Source organism: Amblyomma americanum, chromosome 8, assembly GCF_052857255.1.
Source record: "Amblyomma americanum isolate KBUSLIRL-KWMA chromosome 8, ASM5285725v1, whole genome shotgun sequence".
Classification (NCBI taxonomy): Eukaryota; Metazoa; Arthropoda; class Arachnida; order Ixodida; family Ixodidae; genus Amblyomma; species Amblyomma americanum.
In genome coordinates this window covers 59,054,954-59,075,418 of record NC_135504.1, presented here as the reverse complement: position 1 = coordinate 59,075,418, position 20,465 = coordinate 59,054,954, and positions in this window count along the sequence as shown.

Genomic DNA, 20,465 nt, shown 5'->3' with positions numbered 1-20,465 from the left:
CAAGCCATGTAGAGGCTTCGGCAGGCCCGGCAACATATATGTATTCCTTGAGGAGTAATAAAGATTTATTATTATTATTATTATTATTATTATTATTATTATTATTATTATTATTATTATTATTATTATTATTATTATTATTATTATTATTTAGCTAAGTTGTAGTTCACTGTACCTTTAGCATAGCGCGTACCGCGTACAGCGCCCCACCACTGCGCATGCGCACATCGCCCCGAGGGCGCCGGATGGCACCACTTTCCCGTCAACAGCGCGCCCGTCTGCGCGTGCGCAGGGCCAGGGCACGGCAGGCGGTGGCGGTAGGCGCTATGCTAAACGTATTTAATGTTAGACCTATGCCTAAACTTCGCCCAAGCTTCTCCCAGCACTTTTCACCCAAAAGTCCGCGCAGAACGCATCGGAGGTCAATTTCGGAAATCCCTTACGCAATGCGAAATGAATTTTCAAGTTTAGACCGACACGCCCTCTGGTGGCAATTCCGAATAGACTCAGGCCAAGCTGATGACTTGGTTTAAATGCATAGGCACAAACGCGTTCCAAGCGTGTGCCTCGTGTACAAAAAATTGCATTCTCGAAAGCCAGTGGACAGTGAACTTTACAGATGTGTCCAGAGCATAGCCTTAAACGCATGCATCTTTCAGGTATGCGAGTGCTTTCCCCGCCCACCGTCTCGACTCGCCATGGAAGTTTAATTATGTATGAATGATTTAGAGCCGCATTCATAGCTTGCTTTAGGCTAAGAATTATTCATTGTAGCACCCGCAGAGTATGAACACGTATAACATTTAATTAAACTTGATATGTTTTATCTTTCCTTTATCTGCAAAGTCATCCGAACACCCTCAAAAAATAGCTGCGAAACTGGCGGAAAATGACGGGAAGCCGCGGTGTGATTTGTAGACATATAGGAGAAAAGAAATTGCAAAGTGACTTGCGCCCGTACCAGTGAGAACTGGGCAACTTGGTAACTAATGACCTTTGGCGCAAAGATGTGAAGTGCGTTATCTATTCATGGTCCACGCTTGGTAGACAGTTATGAGGAGTAAATTAATGGCGTTACATGAACCTCGCCACCCTGAAAGTGTAGCATGTCCAACAATCTCGGAAAAAGAAATTGAAAATCGGGGAATTGTAAGATACTGTAATGAAATATTAAAGGTAATGGTCCATTCTTCTGATATGGAGCAAAATATTTCCTTTAAATTGTTCCCATCTATCGCATTTAACAGTTAAGACTGCCATAGATAACCAATGGGGAAGTCTTTTGATTACATAAAAGCGTTAATAGAAAAAGAAATGCAAGATTTCGGTCGAGTGATCTGCGAATATATTAATTTTTATATTGAAATCTTACATTATATGAAAAAATTGCACTCATAAAAGGTTTGAGGACATATTTTTGGTACTAATTTTAAAAAAGCACCGGCTTATTCGCCGCAGTTTGGCTATATAGCCAGTAATGATTTCCTTATGTTAAACAAATTATAGTGTGTTTTCCTGGGGTACATCTGCTGAGTCCTATAAGCGCGGAGTATTTTGAAGTGCGCACCTGAATAAATCAGGCAAATGGGTCAAATCAATAGCGTCTAAATCCATAAGGGACAGTTTAGTCCAAATCAATAAGCGGCATCTCTCTAGGGGCGGGGGGTCTTCCCCTCAAGGAAACATGATATTCGCGAAGAACAGGCGTTTAACCCTTTGAGAGGCGAACTATATGTTCTACTGTCCAGCAAATTATGAAAATTCTTGTGCGGTTCTTTCCAACATCTATTTCTAAAAAATAACATGAACGGTTCAAAAACTTAAGGAACTCAGGCATGTCGTACGCCTACATGCTCACGGAATTTCAGGCCTATTTGCAAAGAAAAAAGCACATTTTTACCCGATTAGTTATTTTCTTTATAGGAAACAGATTCCTCAACAAAAAATCAGCTGCAGTGTCCTTTGGTAAAGAGTGCCACTTTGTGAGAGAAGAAAAAGTTACAGCAGTAGACAGCATCTCTTAGGCGCAGTGTAGAGTTTCGCGACATCCATGTGTATTTCATAGTTTTTTTCAATGGCCCCTTTTTTTCTAGGAATTAAATTTCTCTAACATTCCAGCAGGGATTCAAAGTGTTGTCGGCGTCACTGACGCCGTGAAAACAGCACTTAACTCTTCGAAAAAAGTTTGAAAAAAAAATACAGGTACAATCATAGACGCCGTTCCGTAGAGAGTTAATGTACTCATGATATATTTTAGAAATGTATGTAAAAAAATTGTGATGACGGGAAAACACTCTGAACGCCAAAGACAACGGCGTGACAAGCAATTTGTTGAATTCAACGTCGAAATATCGACGGAAAGCAATTTGACTCATTGATAATTCGGAGCCCTCCTCTACGGCGTCTTCCTCCCCTCATCACCTTTTTTCCCTTTCCTTCCCGGTACGGTTTAGCTGTCAGCGCCATGAGGCAAGCAATTACTGAGCCTCGACCTGGATCCTCCATAGCCACACATAAAAACACGGGTGCAAAAGGAGCATATGTTTGTTTGTTTGTTTTTCATTCATTTCCAAAAACGCAGAAAAACAACCCCCAAAGTCCGACCGCTCTGGATTGGCACTACGAAATTAAAATGAAAATTTTTTGGCATCATTCCTGAATGTGTCAGTGAATTTGATTGTAATTTTGTTAACGCGCTTTGTGGTGGCTTCTTTTCATGTAGCCAAAATGAAGTTCGATGAACGAGGTTCATATAGGGAAATAGTGTAAGATACAAGGTCCCCGTTGTTTTCCAAACATATTTGCGCGTTTAGCTGAGAAATATATTTACCGGAAAAAATAAGGAAGACTAAGTAATTTGCTGTTACAGTTGCCTGGCTTGTTTGAGTAAAGTTTCGTAGGCTCTTGCTCAGATCTGACATGATCATGCGACTGCCACCGGGTCTCAGCGTAAAATCAAGCCACTTATAGGGACTCTCAGGATAACTCCACCAAGTTTTCTATGACTCTTTCTGCCTTTACTTTGCTCGAATCGCTAAATACTTCTGAACTGCCTTCTAAACTCATGATAAACTTTGGTCGGTACAAAAAAATTGGTGGTGGTTGAGCTCTGGTTAGACCTGGAGTGACGCGATAGCTGCAGCTGGCCGAGTGGAACTTGCTCAGTTGAATTGAGAAGTCAGTCTTTCGCCGCTCCGAGTTGATGATGATGATGATTATGATGATGGCCATTCGTTGGGCGTTCCTTCTTCATCTTCATCTCACTTGACACGGCGCATGCGCACAGCTGTGGCAGTTCGGTCTCGCCGGCGCGGCGCTGCTCCGCACTATGTGACTGGTCACGTGATCAACCACGTGACGAACCACGTGATCAGCCAGAGTGGCGCGCCGCCGGCAGCTGCTCCACACCACGTGACCAAACACGTGACAGCGTGGCGGCGCCGCCACGCTGAAGGCCCGAAATGCTACCGTAATGTAGCTATCGCTACAAAAAGGCAATAAGTTTTATTTTTAACCCCTATGATCATAACTTTTCCCCTTCAAAGCATTACTGTGTGTTATCACTATCTTCGCTAGAGCATCGACGACAGTGTGACCGGCTTATCATGCTACACAAAATTGTTCACAAGTCCGTTTCTTTAGCTGCCCCCATTTCATTTACCAGTAATCCTGCTTGTGTGACCCGTCGGAGCAATCTTGTGAACATTATGCCATTCAGGTCTTTCCTCGATTCTCATAAATTTTCTTTTTTTTTTGCCGCACACATGTGGAATGAACTTGATGGCTCGTTGCGACACCTACCAACTGAGCAGTTTGTCAAACAAGTGCCTATTCATGTATTGTGATTTTCTTTATTTTTTCAGTGTAACCACTCCTACAATGTCTCACACTGAGACAGCAGTATTTGTAAATAAATAAATAGGACTGCAAGATAGGAAACATTGTGCCAATTCATAAGGATGGACATAAAGACAGGGTGTAAAACTTCACGCCCATTTCTTTTTTAACAAGCGTTTCCTGTAAGACACTACAGTCAGATACAACTCAAGAACGAAGCTGCAGATGCTGCTCAAAAGAACACCTCCAGCCGATGGTGTCGACCGATTTTCATGACGCCGCGATTAATCCGATTAAGTGCAGGTTATTCACCGATCATCTGCCACCACCTGCGGTTTCACGATAGCCGGCCCGAGGAGATCAATCAAGGGGGTTAATGGGCCAACGCCATTGGCTGGAAGGTCTCTGTTGAGGAGCGTTTGCCGCTTCTTTCTTGAGTTGTATCCGACTGTATCATGCTCAATCTGCACGAATATCTGTGAAGGTCTCCAGAATAACTTTTTTGTTGATTGTCAGCGTGATTATGGATCAGGATGATCCTCTGTTGCGCAACTAATTGCGTTCTTCGAAAGCATATTAAGCTGATTTGTTGTCTTCAGAGCGACTTCATTCTACATGATTTCCATAAAACCTTCGACAATATGCGTCGCGTCTTACCTCCTATTTCCTAAATTATCCCTTCTAGTCTTACCTCAAAATGTCCTTAATTTGGCTACAATACTACCTCACTGACCATTTACAGAAAGTGGTACTTAATGGTTTTAAGTCAGCCAAGAATCTGACATTGAGGGTGACCTTGGCACCTGCAAGGTCTCTTGCTTTCGCACGTCTTCTCGATTTCACTACGCTAAAATCCTACCACATTTTTTAAAAATCTATATCAAGAACATTCGCAATGGCATAACTTCAGATATTGGGCTGTAAGCGGGTGACTCTGTTTATTATATACGCCGCAATTAAAGACGATCCGGATCGCTCGGCTCTACCATACCCAGCAATTCTGGACAAAACCATTCTTAAATGAGAAATAGTTTACAAACGCAATTTTCTTTATATATAGTAACATTTCACTATAACAAGAAATATATGCGCAGATCTCCCGTCGGCAGGCTTTCATTTTATTGCTATTAACTTTCTTGCTATCGACAAAAGCGTTCCTCATTGGTCTTCTGTGGCAGTCTTCACTGCTAGATGAGAGCAATGGGAAAACTTTACAAGAAGGATTTTGCTGCGTGTCAGAAGAATACACCATTACCTTCTATATTTACATAACACAGTACCTTGAAGTTTCCCAGTATTCAATTTTTTTTTGCTAAGAATGTTCGACCTGAAGTGTCGAAAGGACTCATGTCCCTCAATATGTTGAAGCGCAGTTATACCCGTTTCCCCGTAGGCAGCACCGCATTCGGCCAAAGTATTACACGACGGTCAACCTCTAGTCTAAGTTAATGAAGCTAAATACCTGGGAATTAATTTTTCTTCACACCATACGTGGAATCACCACGTCTATAGTATATATTTAAGCCTAAAAGCAGCACCCGTTATTAACTTCAATACGATAAATCTCGAACAAGCGCAACAGAATGTAAAAAAAAAACGCTTTACAGAAGCAACGTCTGGCCTATCCTCGCATACGCCTCTATAATGTGTGTCCTTACCACACAAGTTGTCATTAACAGCCTTAAAGCTTTTCAGAATCGCGCCGCTCGCTTCGTAACAGGATTATGCAAATTTCTCCGAGAATTTTTTATATTAAACGCTGATCTAAGTGGTCCGATGTATCTTCAAGCCGCCCACTATTTCGCGTCACTTTTTTGCCAGACATGCTCTTTATTGGAACGGGCTTGGATAAAGATGCATACTTTTGCCCCAACTGACGCCTCCGAGCCTCGCGACCACCCTCTATAGATTACGGTAGCTTTTGCCCGTGCTTCTGTTTACGTGTATTTCCTTTTATGTGAGAACACAAGGAGCTCGTCCGGTCGTTTGGCGGTGTCGCCACCTAATGTCACAACTGATGACGTCACATATGATTACCCGCGGGAAGAAAGTGCTGTTGATCAAATTTAGGACTGGATTTTTTTTTTTCACTGATTATCAGTCAGTGGAATCTGCTGTGCCTCGACGCCTTAAAAGTTGCCGCCGATGAATAGACAAGGGCAGGAAAATGAGTGGCTCGTTAGACATACATATGAAGAAAGCTAACGCTGGTGAACGTTCTCAATGTTAGGCCGCACGCAACATAAACGCCCTTGAAATTAGAAGGTTGGACAGCCGCCGCCGTAATTGAGCTGCTGTTGGGTACCATACGCGATATGAGGAGGTGTGACTTCGAATCCCACCGTCGACATGTGGTTGTCTCTTCTGTACTTTCTAATCGGTTATCTTTCTAAAAAAAAACTGACTACACTGCTAACTTACCCTTTATAAGCACAAGAAATAATTAAAGAGAAAATCTTCTGCTACTCTTTTCTTGATTTCAATTTTTATTGGCCTTCTTCCTAAGCTGCCGCTATGTTGAAATTCTTATAGCAAGTACCTACCCAGAGTGTTACTTAACCAGTATTCATTCAGAGTTGTCCAGAGTGCTTTAACACCGTCATGCGGTAAATACGCTGATTATGTGACCCTGCGGCAAATGCGGCCAAGCAACTGGGCATGGCAATGTTAGCATCGACAACACGTCACCGCATTGGCCGCATGGTTCTCCATCTATGCTAAAACGCTTTATTAATAATCACCTGACGGGTCTCACAAATAGTGGTTCTAATTCAGACCAACCAACTCCGCTCCTCGACTCCTATATAGTAATCGGGGAAAGCCCTGTCCCTTTCGAAATGCACCACCGAGGACGATAAATATAGGAGACACACGAGAGGAGACGTGACCACGCATACCCGATCGGTCTGGCTAGACGGAGTTTGCGACAGCGTAGAATTACATCCGGGAGCTGTGCGGAATTCCAGGACGCGAGACGACTCTATCGTGAGTGAGTCGTAATAGATACTGCACTGTGAGCCTTGAAAGGAAAAAAAAAATGGCAATGCCAGGATATCGTTAGAGAGCAAAACTGTGTTCATTGCAAAATGTTTTTTTTTTTTGTGCCTTTGCCTGGAGCAAGATTGGCCGCCATCGTGCGTCAGAAACGAAAACACCAGTTCTTGAGTGTAAGCGTATAATTGCGTGAAAAGTATAGCCAACAATTCTGGGAAAAAAAGCATTTTTGAGCGGCGAACCTTTGATGAACGCAATTTTTGTTTTCATATAATGTAAGATTTTACTTCAGTAAAACTTCTATTTGGGCTAGTTGGTGAATTTTTTAACCAAGAGAACGGAACAACTCAAAAACAAGGAATCACACAAGGACAAGACACGACACAGCGCTCGTGTCGTGTCTTGTCCTTTTTGTGTGATTGCTTGTTTTTGCGCTGCTGCGTTCTCTTGGTTAAGATTTCACTATAACAATCAATGTATCTCCACATCACCCGGTGGCAGTCTTGTTTTTTTATTCCTGTTTTTACTATCTTCAAAATCATTCCCCAATGGTTTTCTATGGCAGTCTTAACTATTCGATGCGATCGATCCAAACACTTTGAAAGTAAGGTTTTCCTACATTTCAGAACAACAGACAATTATGTTCAATATTTCCACAAAAATATTTTACAATTTTACAATTTTCAAAATTTTTGCGCGAGAATGCTGGACATTAAGCATGTGAACAAGCGAAGAACACGTACTACATATGAGCATTATGAACGGTTCAAGTCGCAGGTGTTCCTTGCTTTACAGTCTTTTTTTTTTTCGTGCAAACGCACTTTCAAGAGTGAACCAACTGGCCCGTACCAAAGTATTAATTAAAACTCTCAGGCTCATCTGCTTTTTTTTTTTAATGGGAGCACAGTGCCATACAGCTTGAGCGAACTTTTCAGCTAAATGAACCTATCCGAAATTCCTCGCCGAAGCCTCATGGCCTCACGAAAGCTTCATGGAAGCCTCACGGCACACGCGTTTCAGCTAGCTGAATTTCTGCTCACTGCAGTTTTCTGTTTAACGAACACTTCGGGAAGCCGTCACAAGGATGCATCATTTCGGCTCACGTGCAGCGATTTTTGCCGGCGAGACTTCGCGCGGTTCAATTCCGCGGCGGCGCAGTTTGCGAAACTTCGCTGTGCACTACTTCCAGTTCCACTCTTTGAGGATTCCATTTATGTTTTCATTTCATATGGCTAGATTCAACCGCCGTATTATTCCGCGCTTTTTCACGCACACGCGCGTGAAATGTAGGCTTCTTTTTTTTGTCTTTTTAGTTCCCATTGTACTGTGCCTAACGCATGGTTTCCTAAAGCTGTATAACGTTTCTGCCTCCTTGTCTATTTTTCATTGCATATTATTATGGCCACGAGCCAGTTTCTATTATTCTCACCCCTCCCCTATTTACCCTCTAACCTAAATCCCTTAGAGGTTAGTACATGATGATGATGATGATTATTATTATTATTATTATTATTATTATTATTATTATTATTATTATTATTATTATTATTATTATTATTATTATTATTATTATTATTATTATTATTATTATTATTATTATTATTATTATTATTATTATTATTATTATTATGAAGATGACCAGCAGCCAGATGTATTGACTAGCGCTTGCGTCACACTCAGGCTTAAGAAGTAGTCCAAGGAGAACGCGTTTTTAAAAATAGTAGTAACGAGAATTTCGTGTGTTACGTAGAAGGTTTGCCAAGGATAGGCGACCCACGCCCAGCTTGACAAGTTCGCTGTGGTGAGCACGGATGTTCAGCACAAAATTATCGCATTTTTCAAAAGTTCCAAATCCACAATACATGGGAGTTTCCAGTACTTGATAAATAAAGGCTTTCAGAGGTAAGGGCAAGACTCAGGGAGGCCCTCCTTAACTTGTAGAGCCATTTGAATGTTCGTAATTAGCTTCCCGTTATCAACATGAGTGGCTGGACGTGCTTATTTCAGTTAAGCGGACTTTCACTTAAGTTCCTTCAAACAGTAATTCGCTGTAGTGCTATCTAGGTGGGCCTGGACCATAATCATTTGGTGGATCGCGTTTCGGAGTTCTCATGAATGCGTCATTTCTGGTCACATGATTGAATAATTTGTTCTCACAAAAAAGTCTAAAAGCAGTGAAACCTCAAATGTTAACAAAACGTATATCACAACTTTAATAATAATAATTGGTTTTTGGGGAAAGGAAATGGCGCAGTTACTGTATCACATATAGCTCGGCGGACACCTGAACCGCGCAGTAAGGGAAGGGATAAAGGAGGGAGTGAAAGAAGAAAGGAAGAAAGAGGTGCCGTAGTGGAGGGCTCCGGAATAATTTCGACCACTTGGGGACCTTTAATGTGCACTGACATCGCACAGCACACGGGCGTCTTAGCGTTTTGCCTCCATAAATCCAAATTTTGTTATAGGGTCTTGTTATATATATGAGGCTTCTTTCGGGCCCTTCCGTACCACCGCGTGCATTAGTGCTTTGGCACGGCACAGACGTTCTTCCCTCAACGTATAAACCAGATAAGCCGGGTGCATGCTGCGCATGCGCAGTGGCTGCCTTTAAAGCGCATCCTCCTGACACCCTCCTCACCCCACTAATGCACTCCAGGTGGCGCGATAGAGCTCACTGACCCGATTGCCCGGAGAAATGCCGAACTTATTTTGAGCGTATGTGATGTTTCCATTACGTTCCCCTACCTGTCTTAATCTCCCTCCTACCCCTCTACGACGGCTCGGCCTTTTCAAGACTCTCGGGATCACCAAGAGGCCTTGACGAAGCAAGCGCTGTTCTTCACTAGGCCTTAAGTTCTGCCTTGTAATTAACTCTTTTCTTCACCTTCACACATATACCCGGCTGCTCCAGTGTGAGCGCGCACTAGTAAGTCTCCGTTTTTTTTCTTTTTCAAAACTCTCTATTACGACTAGGTGAAATGCAAATCGTACAGTGTTAAGAGCCTGCAGAGCGACGAGACAGCACTATGACGTCAGCGCCGCTTGCAAAAGCAGAAGTCCAAAACTCCAAGGAAAGCGACAGTGGCCGTCAGAGTTACTATTTACGTGATGTCCTTAATTATTATCATTGTCGTTACGACCATCACAGCTTCATCCATGGCTAAAAAAATGCTCCCAATGCTCTTCAAGTTCCACTGTCCTGCTCCAACTCCGGTCGCCTCCAAGCCTCACCTGTCAATGTTCTTCAGCGTCCAGTTGACTCGGTACTCTCTTTGTCACTCCAGCAAATCATCGGTTGCCCCTACGCAGTCGCATCTTCGTCGGAGTACTTTCTAAAAAGCACTGAAAAACTATAGTCAGATACAACTGAAGAAGGAAGCGGAAAATGTCCCTCAAAGAAGGCCCTCCAGCCAATGGCGTCGGCCGATTCTCATGACGTCATGGTTAATTAATCCTCTTGAACTTACCAGCGTGATATCGTGAGGGGCGGCAGATGATGGGGATTAGCTGTGGCTTAATAACATTAACCGCGGCGTAATGAAACCTGGTTGACGCCATTGTCTAGAGGGCCTCCATTGAGCGGCATGTGTCGCTTCGTTGTTGAGTTGTATCTGGCTATAGAGCAAACTTATTGCGGATTTAGAAGAGCAGAAAGTTGGGCGTGAGCTCATGGAAGCCTTTCATATGGGCATCAGTGGCGATAAGTGCATTAGTCAGACTTCTGTCCGCTTCTCTGATAGGGAGTATCTGTTCCTAACCAAATCATTGGGATTCACGGGGTAACTTGTGGTGTTCATGACGTTTGTTTGTTTTTGTTCGTGTTGGTTTCACTATTTATTCGAGCATTGTCTGGAATAAACCTTCAGTCGTGAGTAGCGCTCATCTTTGTTTGTCTCGCTTGTCCTCGTTGTTCCGCGCCAACTTCTTCATTATTCCGGATTCACGGTATACCCACTGCTCGAACTGAACTTTGAAAAGATTACTCTTCAGAGTTTGCGTTGTCTTCTCTTTGTGTCTTTGTTCAGCCTGCGCGCACAGTATACTACTAAAGGCCCGTTCCTTTGGTCAAATTTCACACACAAAATTGTGCCGAAGTTTCAGGTTTCAAGCACGAATGTCCTTGAATCGGAAGTTCGTTCAGATCATGCCAGTATCATCCATACTGTTCTTTAAAGCGCCGAATGGAGTCTTCGCTGGACCACGCAACTTCACGAAGGCCACACTAACCGCTATATTGCCTCATACGTCTCTAGTATTATGCTGCAGTGCCATTTGCCATAACAGTGTACCTTGACAGAATTTGCGAAAAAGTAATTAGCTTTGACTGAGCTATATATATACCACATTCACAATATGGTCTAGTATATAGTAAAGAATTACAAATTAAGAGAAAACGACAAACTGTACACAACACTCCAAACCGCAGCCTCAAATTCCCGCTGAAAAAGAAAATGATTTTTGCAACCAGTTGAATGATATAACTGTCATATTGCACTACATGACGTCACATGCGGATTATACCAAATCAAATCACTCGACTTTTTATTTTGATTGTGATGTTTAATTTGTATGGTTTATTGAGCAGTCAGAGGCAACGCCAAGAATGAAAAACTGTTGTTTCACCGCCCTCACATACGCAACAATTCTGGACAAAAACACTTTTGAGCAGGAAGCCGTTTTTTGATGCAATTTTTTTTCCCATAGTGTAAGATTTCACTGTAACAACCAATACATCCACAGATCACACGACGGAATTCTTGTTTCTTTTTTCTATTAACATTTTTGCTATCGTCAAAAGCGTCCCTCGTTGATTTTCTATGGCAGTCCTAACTGTTCGAGACGACGAATGGAAACACTTTAAAACAAAAATTTTGTGACATATCAGAAAAACGGACCGTTACCTTCAATACTTTCATAAAAGTGTCTTACAATTTTCCAATTTAAAAAAAAATTTGTCCGAGAATGTTGGGTATGTAGCGCTGCCCTCTTTCGCTACGAAGCGCAAAGTCCTTGTACCACAACGTTCATGACATCACACCGTTTGTGCTATGAATGCATGCTTGCATGCGATAAACGGGTTTGATATTTCCTGCCATTCGGACGGTAGCATGGAGCGGCAGCAGCGTCATTTCAGGGCAGAAAGAGGTCTCGACTCTTGGTTCCCCTACTGGGAACAATGAACTGGCGTCGCTTGCAAAGCCTTACGTTCGCATCCCTGGCACAGTCGGTGACCGTAAGCAATTTCTCTTTTTTTTTTCAGCAGCTTTCCGGCGGTTAGGAGGATTGTCGCTTATTTCGTCCCAGTTCTGGTCGCCGTCGTCCTCGGACTTGTAAAGGCTGAAAGGCTGGGCTCCCTGCGGCTCTATCCTCCATACCCGCTTTCCCGCCGCTCACACAAAGGGAGTCGGGGAGATTGGTTTCCTTTTCGGGAACATCATTCGCACATTACGGAATGTATCCCCGACCGCTGTTCCCTATTCCCTACTCCTCCCCCGCCCCGCCCCCCTCACTATCCCTTCATTATCCCAGTCTGATCCCGTCCCTGCTTCCGTGGTGTTTCATTTTGGCTTGTGCTCCTTTCATTGAGCTCAGTTCCCGCTGCTGTGCAGGTCAACCTCCCGCAAGCTTTTTACCATAAACGAAATGACATTAAAGCCTCTGCGGTGAGATGACTCGGCGGAAATTACCTTTGTTCGGCGGCGCTTAAATTGCTATCGTCCGTCGGGTAAACGGTTTTCGTGCCTCTATTTTGTCCCGCGATAGCAATTACGCATGCAGGTCGAAGAAATAAGAAAAAAAAAGAGCAGTTGATTAGCCATTAGTGAGCGACTGCTCCCCAAGTGGGACTGAAGTGCACAATTTTTTTTTCTCACTTTAAGTGAATTTTTAAAGAACATGCTTTCAAATTATGTGCAGCTTCGATGTCAGGGTCAAATTAAACGTGAACGAGGGGGTTCAAACGGAAACATATGAGTCAGAGGGTAATTTAGTAAGGGGGGGGGGGGGGCGGTACGATTACGAGCGCAGCTGAGTTTTACTTCGAAAGTGGTAATTGACCTCGCGCATATTTCTTCACTAGCCGCTAATATATTCGCGTTGTTGTGTTCGTGCTTCAGTTCTGCTGTACACGTTTCACCTGAAGGTGAAATTTCTTAGTACATCACTTTCTTACCCGCGGATGCTTTCGGGTATACGTAACTGCCTCCATACCTCGTCACCCTCGCTGGAACTTCAATATGCAAAAAATATGCTCGCTTCTGCCGCGTTTTGGCGCTAATCGTTTTGGCGCTAATCGTCTGTACTAAAGAACAGCGAAGCAAAATCACGTGTCATAGATGCTATAACAGGGCAAAGCACAAAGCAATCAAAAGACAGCATTGTCACAAGCGCTGGTTTCTTGTATCTAGGTCATTGTATGTTTTGCGCTGCGGAACTTTTCATGAATGGATCACAACGAAGTAACCAGTTCTGCTTAGAACGGTTAACCTGGAGTAGAATCGTGGGAACCTTCCGCACGTAATGATTTTTCCGTATGCCTCTCCAATCAATATTCAATCTCATCACTAAACTTGTTGTATATTACTGCGCTATTCAAAAGTCGGGGTTCCGGTTGGTCCCTAATAAAGACGTAAGCGATCGTCACTCCTCTTGCGGCTTTCTTATGAACTTCTGAGACTTGCTCAACGAACGCAGTAAAAGCAAAATTTGCACGGCACACCGCCGATAGATGGCCGCACAGCTCATATGCGGCGGAGACTCTGATAATCTCCAGGCCCTGACCGGACTAGGTACTCTGGTTAGGATTCGGATCATTCTAACTGTGATTACTACAGAGCCCTGGTTAGCACCATAACTCGGCACTAATTCGTTGATGCCGCTGTCTATACTTTCGCGTGCCTTTAGATAGAAAACAGGTGTTGTTAGCTGATGTGCGAAATTACTCACTGCCGAAGCAAAGCGAACTTCGTATAATCTGCCCCAGTGCAGTGTAATTAGTTATTCGTACCAATTAAGCCAGTTGCGAGAAGCGGTCATTTCTGCAGGCGGCGTACATGAAAGAGCGGCGACCGGGATACACACACTGCTCAGATGGTGGTTTGAAGCTCTCGGACGTTCCATGAAAAGTTCTGGCGCAAAAATTATAAAGCGTAACTCTGAGTGGTTGGAGAATTTAAACATTTTAAAGAAAGTTATTAGTTACACGAGTGGTGTTGTAGTGTGTTTTTTTCGCTGGAGTGTGCTCTTGCCTCAGCACGGTTCTTTCCTATTGCAACCTCATCAGCTTATTAAATTTAACTCTAACTCGCGTGCCATTCTTAGTGCTAATTCCTGCGAATATACCCTTCTACAACACCTCCTCAAGGCCTTTCGAGAAATTAAATTTCGAACTGAGAAAATGAGTCAGGAGCTTGGGCCTAAAGCCATACGGAAACCCCAGTATCTGTTCATAGGAACCGGCGCACTGGGTGTTGCAGAGACACTTGTTTTTTTTTTAACTGAATATAACCGTTTATTTATCTGATAGTTTAGGCAAGACGCGTTTAGCGAGTTTCAGGGAGACTATTTTAACTCCTCCTATTACACATGCTTGAGCACCAGACCGTGGACAAACTGTGGGCGTTTTTTGTTGTTGCCAACTAAAGTACCACGCGGATTTGTTCCATATACTGCGAACTTAGCCTTCATTCTCTCGCTCTCCATTAACTCCTCTTCATGTGCAGGGTAATTCACTGAGCATTGCTTGCCTAACCTCCCCGCCTCTTTCCTTTCTTCTGTCTCTCTCTCTCTCTACAAAGTCTTAGCCAGACTGCAATCCGCCACAGCGTCTCATGTTATTAATAATAATTGGTTTTTGGAGGAAGGAAATGGCGCAGTATCTGTCTCATATATCGTTGGACACCTGAACCGCGCCGTAAGGGAAGGAACAAAGGAGGGGGTGAAAGAAGAAAGGAAGAAAGAGGTGCCGTAGTGGAGGGCTCCGGAATAATTTGGATAACCTCGGGATGTTTAACGTGCACTGACATCGCACAGCACACGGGCGCCTTAAGGGCGGTTCACATGCAAGCGAACTGGCGAACAGAGCGAACAGCGGCGCGGCGCTGCGAAGCGGTTCGCGAGCTTTCGTTTCACATGCATCGCCGCTGCGCGTCTCCCACCGCTGCGAAAACCAACGTTGCTGGCAAAAGATATGCGCCTGCAACCGGTTTTGGTGGCCTGCAAACACAAAAAAAGCGTGCTTTATAAGCATTATTTTGTCATTTCTTTCTTTTCACAGTTTATTTAAATCAATATAATTATTGCGTATTAAGCATTAAACAGCACTTTATACAATTTCTTTCCTAAAGAAAAGTTCGTACGTGCGGCGTACAAACTCGCGTGGCAACGCCGGGCCGTCATTGGTTGAGATGCGGTGCTGCCGCGTCGCCGCTGCGAAAATTTCCAACTTGCCCGAACCTCGCCGCTCCAGCCGCTGGGGCTTCCTCCGCCGCTTGAGAGAGGGTGTATGGCGCCGCGGCGGCGGAGTTCGCGAGCGGTTCGCTTGCATGTGAAACAGGCATTAGCGTTTTGCCTCCCTAAAAACGCAGCCGCCGCGGTCGGGTTCGAACCCGGGAACTCCGGATCAGTAGCCGAGCGCCCTAACCACTGGGCCACCGCGGCGGATGCGTCTCATGTTGCGATTTGGGAATGTATGTTGCGATTCTGAAATGTGTGTAGCGCGACAGACATGACAAAGGACAGCAGACGGACGCGGCGTCTCTGTCGTGCTACATGTGCCGCGTCAACCAGTCCGAGTCCGCGGAACGAGGGAAGCAATGGCCGATTTATTGGCAATAGTGCTGGGGAAGGATAGGTTGCCTTAAGCCAGCCAGAACAAACTAGCTCGAGGGACTCTATATTTATGTATTTATTTATTTAATTTTCTATTTATTTATACTGTCAGCTTATGCCAACAAAGGAGTTGTGATTGTTGAACAATACAAAACGCAATACAAAGCTACAATGTACAACCAGACATGCGAGAATTCAGTACATAGCATTTAGAGTAAAAAGCGCAACTTATCAGAAACTGGTCGAAATTGGTTTCCTTCAAGCCATTCAAAAACGAAAGCCACAAATGTAGCGGAAATTCGGTCCTTTAGGCTGCTAGAGATAGCAGGGACATGCAATGATATTCTTATTCGCCTATTTAGACGGTATTGGTGTTTTAGACAAACTCTAATTTGCCCGAACGATTGATCACCCCGCTGTACATGCACAGAATTCGACTTCGGTCTCGTGCAAGGAAGCCATCATGCAGTGAACTATTGCGTTACGAACCTCTTCAATGGGCGCACTCTTTTCTAACACCCTTCTTCCATCTTTACTCCCCAATTCCCTCTCCTATGCTGTGTAGCATGTCAGCGAATAATCACGCAGGCTGAAATCTCTGTTTTTCATTAAAGAGCTCATTCTCTCTCTCTCTTTCTCACTAGCGCGAGGTACCGGCTCGAGTCACGAGCCCAACTCGGATGCATTTCGGTGCCGTCGTTCTTCGCCCGCCGCGGTGGCTCAGTTGTCAGGGCGCTCGGCTACTCATCCGGAGTTCCCGGGTTCGAACCCGACCGTGGCGGCTGCGTTTTTATGGAGGAAAAACGCTAAGGCGCCCGTGTGCTGTGCGATGTCAGTGCACGTTAAAGATCCCCAGGTGGTCGAAATTATTCCGGAGCCCTCCACTACGGCACCTCTTTCTTCTTTCACTCCCTCCTTTATCCCTTCCCTTACGGCGCGGTTCAGATGTCCAACGATATATGAGGCAGATACTGCGCCATTTCCTTTCCCCAAAAACCAATTATATATCGTCGTTCTTCGACGGCCGGTACCGCCTGTGCTGCTTGCCAAGACTAGTACAGCTACTACGCATGTCCCGACATGACCTGCATGATGAAGTGCGGGACCACGCAGTGGCACAGGCACCCAGCAGGGTCTCAAACTCACTTGCAGAAATAAAGTTTTCTGTCTGTCTGTCTCGCTGTCCCCCAACAGCAGCATGAACCAACTCGCCCATCAGAAAGTTTTACTGAAGTGGCTCATGTGTTACGTTTTTCTGCGTTTCGGCACGCGCTCACGAGTCCAGGGTGTATAAGCGGGTTCTACAAGGCTATTTGACTTCATGCGATAACACTTTAAACACGTTAACGTGGCTATTTCGAACCAGAAAATTACTCTGACATCTCCTGGTAGCGTTTTCGCCATCTTTAGGCAGTGCGGAGATTGTTTAAGTAAGAGAGAGCTACCTGCCCAAAACACGCTGCGTCTAGACTTGGGGTCCGAAATTTGATTAGAGCACCTATGTTCTGAGTACTGTCCGTGGACAAAGAAGGGCTTGGTTTCGTACAGCCGAGCCGCTTCCGACGTAGTAAAAAGAAAATGGCAAGGTGTGTCCTTGTGAGGAGTCGGCGTTCCGAAAAATCATGTGTTCATGTCCAGATTTATAAGGGCCAAAAATTGAAAACGGGAATATTGTAAGGCCAATGTTATAGAAATATTGAAGGTAATGGTCGTTTATTCTTATATGTAGCAAAATCTTTCTTTTAAAGTGTTTCCAGCGATTGCATCGAACAGTTAAGACTGCCATAAAAAACCACTGGAGAACTTTTTTGACACTAGAAAAACGTGAATAGAAAAAAAGATGCAAGACTGCCTCCAGGTGAGCTGCGGATATATTATTGATATAGCGAAATCTTACATTACATGAAAAATTTGCGTTCATAAATTGTTTCCCACCCAAAAATGCTTTTGTCCACAATTGCTGTATACAACATCATGCGAGTTTCTCTTGGCAGTCACTGGCATGCTCTGAACTCAGCAGGTCTCTCTGAGTAGACCATGAAGTCAGTGGCGGAGAACCTTCTGGAAAGCGTCAAACGCTCAACGAGAGCACCTATAGTGGGGATAACCCCAAGAGTAATTAAGACCTGAAGTGGCGACATGTAATCACAGATTCTATCACTACTTGTAACAACGCGATCAGGGAGTACGCGTTTTCTGGACCCTCGTAAACGTGTCTCAACTCTATCGACCTGCGTCTGGTTTATAATTTATTGGGGTTTAACATCCCAAAGCGACTCAGGCTATGAGGGACACCGTAGTGAAGGGATCCGGAAATTTGGACCACCTGGAGTTTCTTAACGTACACTGACATCGCACAGTACACAGGCCTCTAAAACTTCGCCTCCATCGAAATTAAACCGCCGCGGCCAGGATCGAACCCGCGTCTTTCGGGTCAGCAGCAGAGCGCCACAACCACTGAGCCCCCGCCGCAGCCGTCTGTTCAGGCTGTGTACTGACAGGCTGATGATGCGGAGGAAAGCACCCCAGTTCTTATGTGGTGTGTGTTGTGACGGTAGCTTGCGAAGTTTCCATGACATGCGGGAAGTTCGAGATTGAAGTGACAGGGCTTTGCTTGGAGACAGCCGAGATGGGGCACATGACTTAGATATACAGAAAGTGGCGGCAGCAAACTTGCCTGCACACTGCAAGGGTTGCTCATGTGAAACACGTTCTCTGATGACGGTTCGGGGCGAAAGAAAAAGCCGGACCCCACTTGAACTTCTGGAAATCAGCTACTGAAAACAAATTAAGGAACTGCATGAATGGCCGGTTGATTTCGCCATACGCGCAGAGATGAGTTTCTTTGTAACTCTTGTGCCTAGTTCAGTCTTCTCCATTGCACAGCGTAGAATAATTATACCGATACGGGAGAGTTGATCTCAGATGGAAGCTATTTGTGGCCTTGGTTTAATGGGATGGGTGCATCCCTCGTCACATACACCCGTACAACATGATACATATAGGTATCACGGACGGTGAAACCGTTGACAGCAGAGAATTGAACCCTTCAATGAGTTTGGAAAATCCTTCAAGGAGGAGTAGATTTGAAATAATTAAAAAATTACTAATCGCATCTACCCAACCGCAGCAATGCGGCTGCAAGGAAAAGCTGCACTGCTTTCACAGAAACTTTGCAGTTCAATAAAAAATAGTCCTGACTCCAGGATTGGTCCGGGGACCACCGCCTTTCGGGGATTGCCGCTTTACAAACTAAGTTAACTAGAACGGTAGGAAGACACATACTACTGACCAGTGTTTCGACAAAAGAACCTATCTTGCCCGGATAATTAGTTGCAGTGACGGCTGTTTCATTAGAAAAAGTAAAAAGAAATTTTTGCGACCAGCGTAATTGGCTCACTGAACTGCGGACGCCTGAAGCATCCCTTCGACGAAAAAGTAGATGAGACGTCTTGTCGGAAGTGCTGGAGAGCTGTGTTTGTCTTCACTTTCACCGCTTGCTCAGGTTTCTGGTGCGCAAAGCGTCGCAACCACCAAGGAAGGTAGCAAGAGGGGACTCCGATGAACTCTTCTAATTTCTTTTTTCCCTGAACTCTTGCAGCTCGATGTACACCTTCAAGACTTTAAAGGAACAGCACCTGCGCCTACAAGATAAACAGCACACATATCGAGCCCTTAACAGCCCAAGTCTTATTACTCCGTCCACCGATACCATCGTGTAAACAAACGGCCCAAATGATACACGTTCTCGGCCGGTTCTTCAGCGCTTGTCGCCGTCGTCATCTTGATAGCTCTTCATATTGAACGAATCCACTCTTCCCCAGGTATCTGCCTCATTCTTCGTCACCACTCCTCCTCTTTTCTGCGCTTAAGTGTGATGGCTGGAGTGCTAACGGGGCGACGTTCCGTTGTCGTCTATCGGCGCAAGCGGCAGCGGCTGGTAAAAATAGCAGCCGCAACGATTGCCCAGCCCCCTCTTTCTCTTCTCGCTAACGCACCATCGCTTTTTTACCCTTGTTTTCGTTGCGGACGCTTTCCCCCCTCCGTCAACGAAGAGAACGGCCTGCCTAACAAGCAGCTGGGGGAAGAGGGGCGATTCGCCGCCGCCCCAAATGACAGCGAGTCCCTCCTCTGCGCGGGTAATGGAGTAATTGCGCTCCGAGGTATGGTAGGGCCGGTCTTCTTCCGTCGGCCCAGCCGGATAAGCAATCACGCCGCTGGGTGCGCTGCTGCTGCTGCCGCTTCTCGCGGTCGTCCCCCTGGCGTCGAGCCAGCGCGCGAGAGGATACTCTCGCGGCCGCCGCGAGGGGGCGTTAGCACGAGCGCGGTTTCCGGGGCAGAAGAGTGGCTTAAAATGGGCGGCCTTGTGGGAAGCACCACTAGCTTCGGAGGGTGCAGGCGCTTCTGTCCGCATACGATGCGTGCGCGATGCGTGGAATAAAAGACGCGTCTTTCTGCGGTGAGGTCTCAAGGGAAACGCTGTGTTTTTGAGGGATGTTTTGAGAGAAAGCCGGAACACGAGGCCATACTGGAGGTAGTGTACAGGATATGTCCTTGCTAAGTTCCCGAGTAAAAGCTTTAAGCTGATTACAGTCGACTATCCGTTTTTCGAACTGAAAGGAGAACAAAAAGTTGTTCTAATTATGCAAACTTCGAACTAAGGGGGGCCGTTTCTAACAAACTTGATGCGGCCGGCACCGAAGCGCCAGTTCTCTCGCTTTCTGTCGCATAAACAGAAAGTTTGAGTTAAGCGGGTTTGAGTTAACAAGAGTCGTAAGTACAACATTTGTATTTTTATTCATTAA